Genomic DNA, 7,839 nt, shown 5'->3' with positions numbered 1-7,839 from the left:
TTTTGGGAATGCTTCAAAGAGCATTGAATAGTCAGGGAAAAACAGCCCTCTCCCTGCTTTATCCCTGTCAAAAAGCTGTGCCCTGGCTGTGAAGGAGGGAGGGAGGAAGGGAGGGAGAGCAACAGGGAAGGAGATAGACTAAAAGCTCACCTATTGTTCACCCTCGATTTGCATGAAATTGTTTACCACCTCTTCATGCTGTTGCCTCTTTTTCCCATCCTTGTCCCCCGCCGCTCAATTTTTCTCGCTTTGTGATTTTGTTTAGAATGTTCGTTCTGGCTCTGCTCATTTGAACAGAAACAGAAGGCAGTGACTGAAGCAGACTTTGGTCCAATTAGCTCAAATTGGTTTGCACTGCGTGTATTCAGATCTATAACGAGAACTGACCTGAAACTAGAGAATTAAGTCCAGGTCTTGGATTAAACATATAACTATACAGAAATACTCAAAATCAAGTCATTGGTTATTTGTTTAAAGACCCTCCAAGTGAATTCTGAGATTTTTTTTTCTCAATATTTTATATACTCTATGTGTGGAAATACTGCTGAAAATGTGCAAATCATGAAAACAAACGCAATACTGAAATGTTGAGCTGTTTTTTTAACTCTTTTTCTGGGCGTTGCCAAAACAAAGCTTAGCTTTGCAATTCGGCTTTCTGGTTTGAGACTCCACTACCCGAGTATATAAGTACCGAGCGGCTTGATTCCATCAGTGACTGTCTGGCAGCACGGTGAGATACTCACCACTGAAGTAGAGAGATATGACTACACTTCGAAACACGCATCTTCCCTGCATTCCACAATTGAAAATTACCAGTTCAGTGTTGTTCAAATTCCCAAGTGTTATTTAGTTTTTGTTATTCAGGCTAGCAAAAAAAAAAAACAAAAAAAAAACATTGAAATGCAAAGCATTGTGGGTTTTATAATGAGCAAGAAGTATGTATTGAAATATCTTTCAGTGTGAGCCCGGAGCTGAATAATGTGTGCCGGTGTGGATAATAAAAGGTTTACTTTCCGTGAACTATTTCTTTTATGAGGCCCTACACATGACAGAAAAACCTAACCGACCCCAATGCTAGTCCATGGCGTCCAGAGACCTGCTGGCCTGTATGCTAGCGAGCGACACGTAACGAGAAGTTCATTTCTTCACCATTTTGAAGCCTGAGGTCATTTACCTGGCTTTTTTTTTTCCCCAATCAAATTCGGCAGTCTTGTTGAAAACATTTTTCTCTGTGGTTTATCACATTTATAAGACTATTGTCACTTTTATAGGGACTTTAAATAAGGGATAAGTTTAAGATATCCAGCAAGAGGTCAGTAGGGGCAGATGCCAGCCATAATACTATATTTGCCTCTAGCGCTATAAATTCTTTGAACCAATCTGGCATGTGGTGAAATCTCTGCCAGACACACAAATATAGAGCCAAGTACAATTTTTTTAAAAAACCAAGAACTGTCCCAAGAATGTCTGACCACAGCTAAACTTATACCTTCTGTCCTAAACCATGAGTAAATCTAAAACCTTTTGTCTTGCCACACACACACAAAAACCCACTAAATCATGTGTATCCCTCAAATGAGATTAAAATGTAAATAAAAATACATTCTTAATTTATGAACTGCAGTTATAGTGATATTACATATATTTTGCCCTATCTATCTATCTATCTATCTATCTATCTATCTATCTATCTATCTATCTATCTATCTATCTATCTATCTATCTATCTATCTATCTATCTATCTATCTATCTATCTATCTATCTATCTATCTATCTATCTATCTTCTATCTATCTATCTATCTATCTATCTATCTATCTATCTATATCTATCTATCTATCTATTTGGCCAACTAAACTATTAGAAATGCTGTATTCTCTCACTATCAATTTGGTTTCAAATCTGACCACCAAGCAACCTTTGCTTTTTTTACAAAAAAAAATTATTTTCAGCATCCAAACAGGGTTTAATTGCTGGATAAATTAATTTTATTGCCATTTTTTGACTTTGACAAAATGTTCTGTTCTTTTTCAAAATTACCCGTTGTTAGCGACTGGTGTAGTTAACACTTAATGATATTTTGTGGGATCTACATAAACAGAAAACAAACATTTAGAAGGTGATAATAAACGAAGGTAGGTTGAAAAATTAGGGGCACTTGTTATAGAGGACCCACATTTAATGCCGAAGTCAATATTTTTGCCAATAAGAAATTGGACTGTTAATTGGCTTCCGCTTGTCTTGGACAACTGGATATACACATGCATCTGGTGAGTAAGTCGTCAAGATTTACACAGAAAAATTTGAAAGCGTATAAAAGTCTGGACGCATACAAATACTTTGTTGCTGGATCTGTTCTCAATCAGGAATAAACCCCACATTGTGATGGACCCACTCAGATTTTTTCAATACAAATACCAATATTTAAATAAATGACCCCTGGTTTTACACAATCTAGCATTCATTAACTATGACTGGAAAAAAAAAATAGCCTCCGTACACAGAAGCGTATTGCTTCCACACGCTTACCTCTGTAAAGTAACTGTACAGACAGTTTATTTGTTTTTTTTAATATGCATTGATCTCAAATGAGTCAATTTGGCATTATAAATACTTCTTGATAAAATGAGATTGAGAAGAACAATTCCTGCCTGAAATGATCTCTTCACAGGCGTGTGTATTTTGTTGGGCATCATCCATCAAGTGCACAATCTTTATACACTTCTCATTTTTTAAATACAAATATCAATATTTAAATAAATGACCCCTGATTTTACACAAACTCACATTCATTAACTATGATTGGGAATTTTTTTAGGACAGGGAGTCGTTTCATCCGTACACGTTAACCTGCGGCCAAACGTTAACCTGTGTAAACGTCTCTCCGACAGACGTTTTTTTAATACGCATTCTTCTCAAATGAGTCACCTTGGCATTATAAATCCTTCTTGGTTATTTGATATCGAGAAGAATAATTCCTACCTGAAATGACGTGATCGCTACACAGGTGTATTTGGTTGGGCACCATCCATCATGTTTAATTGCCGAAATCCATCAATCTTTTCTGGTCTTTTCAGCTGGTATTCTATACATTGATCTCTTTGAAGATCTGTCTCGTCTGTTGTGACAACCAACAGCTCAACAAGTCTTGACCATTGTGATTATTCTGCTCCAGTTTAATGTCTCCCACAATGTCGAGCAGCTCTGTTTGACCGGCAATATGGCGCCGTGAAAACTATGACGTCACGTGCACGAGCTCTATACAAGAACTTACGTGCCTTTGTTCACGTCAGTGGTTAACCTATTGCAAGTTACCTGGCCAGTTGCGGACTGTGTAAAATGGTGATGAGTGACTGAATTCAACCATTAAAAAATAAATAAAAAATACACTCGGCATCTCTTTGTTCCACATGAGATTAATTTACTCACATTGAGCGTGTTTTTTTTTTTTTTTTTTTGTGCCACCATGGGTTTCTTAATATAACCAAATCAGAGGGAATACAATCCACTCCATGAGAAGGGTTGCGTCAGGAAGGGCATCCGGTGTAAAAATTGTGCCAAACATCTATATGCGTTCATCTGAGATGACACGCTGTGGCGACCCCGAAAGGGACAAGCCGAAAGAAACACACAGAGGGAATACAATTCCACTTAAAGGTGAAATGACAGAAAATGTAAAATTGTTCTTGATAACTCTGGAACCTCTTTACAAACCACCACTGCCATATTGAAGCAGATATAGCAGCCACACAGCAGTTTAATCAATAATAATGATGCAGAATGCTCCTTCTCCTTTTTGCATCCCACGCCTTCCTTTCTTCATCTCATTCCAGCGCTGTGACATCACAAGAGCCAAACATGTTGTTCATTCAGTATTGTATGCTATTGTTCCGTGCTGTTGTTCCTGTCCTTGTATATTTGTTGTCGTATGATTTAACAATGTCACAATGGTTTGTGTGGAATTTCGTTGTTCAAATGTTTTAAGGAGTGGCAATTTTATTTATTTTTCTCAGGGGGTGGCAGAGAGGAGGGATTCCAAGTGGCAAATGAATCATAAAAATGAAAAATAAATCATGAAAAATTAATGTAAATCGATATGTAACCAGTGGATAGGGAAAGACAATCGACAAGTGAGTAATGTTTCACTATTTTAAGGCCTCATTATTTATACTTGACAATTTTTAAATCATTCAAATTTGACTGGATTGTTAACAACGCTCTTCACAGTGGTGCTAATAGAAGACATTTATTTTCACTTTACAGGGGCTTAAAGATAATAGAACAATTTTGTTCTCATAGAGGAAAAGAAGGCTGGTATTTTAGAGAGATTTGCATTTGCATTATTTTTTTTTCATACAGACAAAATAATAACTTCAATCATTCTTTATTGACTACTGCTACTTTTCTTTTACAGGATGTTTCCTATTGCACTCATGGTTTACCTCCCAAATAACGAAGCATGCAACTCGAAATCTACATTGCGGGTTCATCTGTACACGTACAAAATATTGTACCAGTGTGACCTCATGCAAACGGTATATTTGTGCCTTTTCTCACCACGCTGATGTGTGAGAGAGGAGCTGGGGGGTGGGGGGGTGAAGAGCGAAAACAGAAATGGTAGGAGAGATGAAGGGCGAGAACGAGGTGCAGAGTGAGAATGCCTTTTTGTTGTCAGCAGAAATACTGCTTTATGGATGACTAGTTAGCACTGGTGTAATTGTAGTTTGGGGGGGGCATTTGTTTTCTTCTTTTATTTATTTTGGCCTTACCCATCCAGAAGGATGAATTAAACCTGTCAAAATTTTGCATTTATATTTATGCATGTGTATACATCTCATATTCTGATATGTATTAGTCCTGTCTTTGGCCACGTCAACTGTTTGTTTTAAGCCTGCCTGGAGGGCTTATGCATTCTGCATGAGAGAACTGTGCTTTATGTGTCAAATCCGTTTGTTTGCCCAGTGTGTAGCAAAAGCTCAAACACTCCACTGACCTTTTGTTTAGCTAGTGTTCACTCACGTGTAGATACAGACATACACATGCACACACACGAAGCTGTGTGCAGGAAAAAAAAACGCATTAACTTCAACACTTTTTCACTTGACTTGCAGCCACGATTAAATGCACATTCTAAACACAACCTTGTGAGTGCACCCAATGACTCATGTTATTTTTAATAAAATCCCTCTAAAGTGAAAATGAATGTCTTGAAAAGTTGATCAACCACAGAAAAGAGTGTTTTTAATAAACCAACAACATTTGAATGATTAAATAAATCAAGTACACAAAATGAAAAATCAAGGGTTTTCTCCTGCCTCCATGTAAGGTGAACAGGCTGAAAACACACCTTTGCTACCAATCAATGAACAAAAATCTTTCTTCACTACACATCCCAATAGGTATAAAATATAATATAATAATATTAACATTACTGGTGACAGGATTACGTGTAATATCCCTGCAGGTCATTGCATGGCTTTCAACAGAGAATCAAAAATGCACACGAGCCTTCACAAACAGAAATATAGGTTCCCTTTCAAAGCTTGTAAACAAGACACAGCCGATCCTTGCGGAACTGGCAAGCCTCACCAATAGTCAGTCAGTCACTCCGTCACTCTATCTATCTATCTATCTATCTATCTATCTATCTATCTATCTATCTATCTATCTATCTATCTATCTATCTATCTATCTATCTATCTATCTATCTATCTATCTATCTATCTATCTATCTATCTATCTATCTATCTATCTATCTATCTATCTATCTATCTATCTATCTATCTATCTATCTATCTATCTATCTATCTATCTATCTATCTATCTATCTATCTATCTATCTATCTATCCCCATGTGCCTAATTTCATATGTACAAGTGCCTCACTGTTGCTGAAATGCATATATCCTGTCAGTGGATGGGAAAGTAATGGCTGCATCTCCAAATATTCATATGCTCTTCATTATCATTTCCCATTTCTTCACTTCATTGCCACCCATATTTTTTTTCAGGACAAATGTGCCATGATTTGGCATCGTTCAATAAAACAAAAATAGTCCATTACTATATACTCTATGTAAGCCTCAAACCCTAAAACAGTGTTATGTTCTAACACAAAGGTAGATGTTTGGTGATAATCACTTGCGTGTGGTGGGCCAAACTCCCAATTGTGCCTGTTAACTACTGATGCGAATAAAGGCACTCAAGCTTTTTATATACTGGCGAAGGGACAAATCATGACTTGAGTTTCACTGGCCTAAGACCCACAAATGAGTACTACATAATTCTCAGATGTTGCACACTCTTTCAGCAGAGACCGTGGAAGTATTCTTCCACTGACTAGTAAAATAATCATTTCAACCCCTAGAGCTGGAGCTGGCGGTGTGGTAGAAGAAGTCAGCATGGCAGGGATGATCGAAAGACCGCTGAAGACAAGGAAGAACATTGAGGTAAGAAATATTGCAAAGACTACCTTGGCTGAACGTTGATACTTTGGAAGTGTAGTCTTGAACCTTGCAGGCTTGAATGTGAGCGATGATGAAGGCAGATTGACAACAGGTACGTGCTGATTACTGGGAGGAGAGGTCACATCTTAGACCTGGTCATCACTAAGGATGTTGGAATTCTATCAGTTGACTGTGAGAGTAGGGCTATTTCTGATCATTTATGTGTATTATTTCAGAGGCCCTACAGCTCAGTGGTTAGAGCACTGGTTTGGTAATCCAGGGGTTGTGGGTTCGTATCCCACTGGGGCCTCCACTCCCTGAGAAGGCTTGCGTCAGGAAGGGCATCCAGTGTAAAAAATTGTGCCAAACATATATGTGCGTTCATTTGAGATGACACGCTGTGGCGACCCTGAAAAGGACAAGCCGAAAGAAAGAAATATGTGTATTATTTGAATTATAGATTCTCTAAACTTCAGACAACCTCTACGTCGACTGTGCTACAAACTGTGAATGCTGATAGACTTGATGAACTGGATAATTTCTCCTGGAAAATTTCAAATGTCAGGAATGCTGCCGATCCTTTTAAAACTAAGATAATCTTGTGATGACCGAGAACACCGTGGATGAGCACAATGATGTTAAAGACCTCTAAATCAAAGTGTCGGAAACTTAACTCCAAATTGACTATGACCTCTAAAGAAAATATCTGTAATTTTAAGCAACAGGCAGGGCTGGAATGCAACACCTTTCTGAAATGATGAGTAAGAGCTTCAAAATACTCACACTTTGTTTGGTGTGACTGACAAGCTCACAGCCCCACCAAATGAGATAGCTCCAGAAACCCTGAACAGCATAGAAATACAATCAATGTGCATGTCGTTTTAGCGACAAAATGAAATCCATGAAGATATTATTAGCATTAATCATCAAAATGATAAAATTATAATACCGCTATAGCCACTCGGGAAAATTGTCATAATTTCATACTGTTGGCACAAATATTGTAGCAAAAATGGTTCAGCAACTGAAACCATCAACGGGCTGTCTTAATAAAATACCATCTGACTTTTTTCAAAGGTAGTGCGAAGTCTGTGCGACCTGATTTGCAGCAAGTAATCAATTGCTCATTTTAATCAGGCGAGTTTCCGAAAGCTCTTTAAGCGGCTGGCATTAAGCCTCTTCTAAAAAAATAGAATACTGGGCGCATCCATATTAACAAGTCTTTCATAGCCAAAATTGTTGAGAAAGTTATCTTTCTTCAACCCAGCAATTTCTTGAACTTAAATGGACTTTTAAGTTGTTGTGTCACTGTCTAAAACAAATATATCAGTGGATGAGCTAAAATTATCCTCAATTAAATAATAACAAAACAGATAAGTGAAAAAAAAGAGGAT

The sequence above is a fragment of the Syngnathoides biaculeatus genome, chromosome 9, assembly GCF_019802595.1.
Source record: "Syngnathoides biaculeatus isolate LvHL_M chromosome 9, ASM1980259v1, whole genome shotgun sequence".
NCBI lineage: Eukaryota > Metazoa > Chordata > Actinopteri > Syngnathiformes > Syngnathidae > Syngnathoides > Syngnathoides biaculeatus.
Note: the sequence above shows the minus strand (reverse complement) of the source record.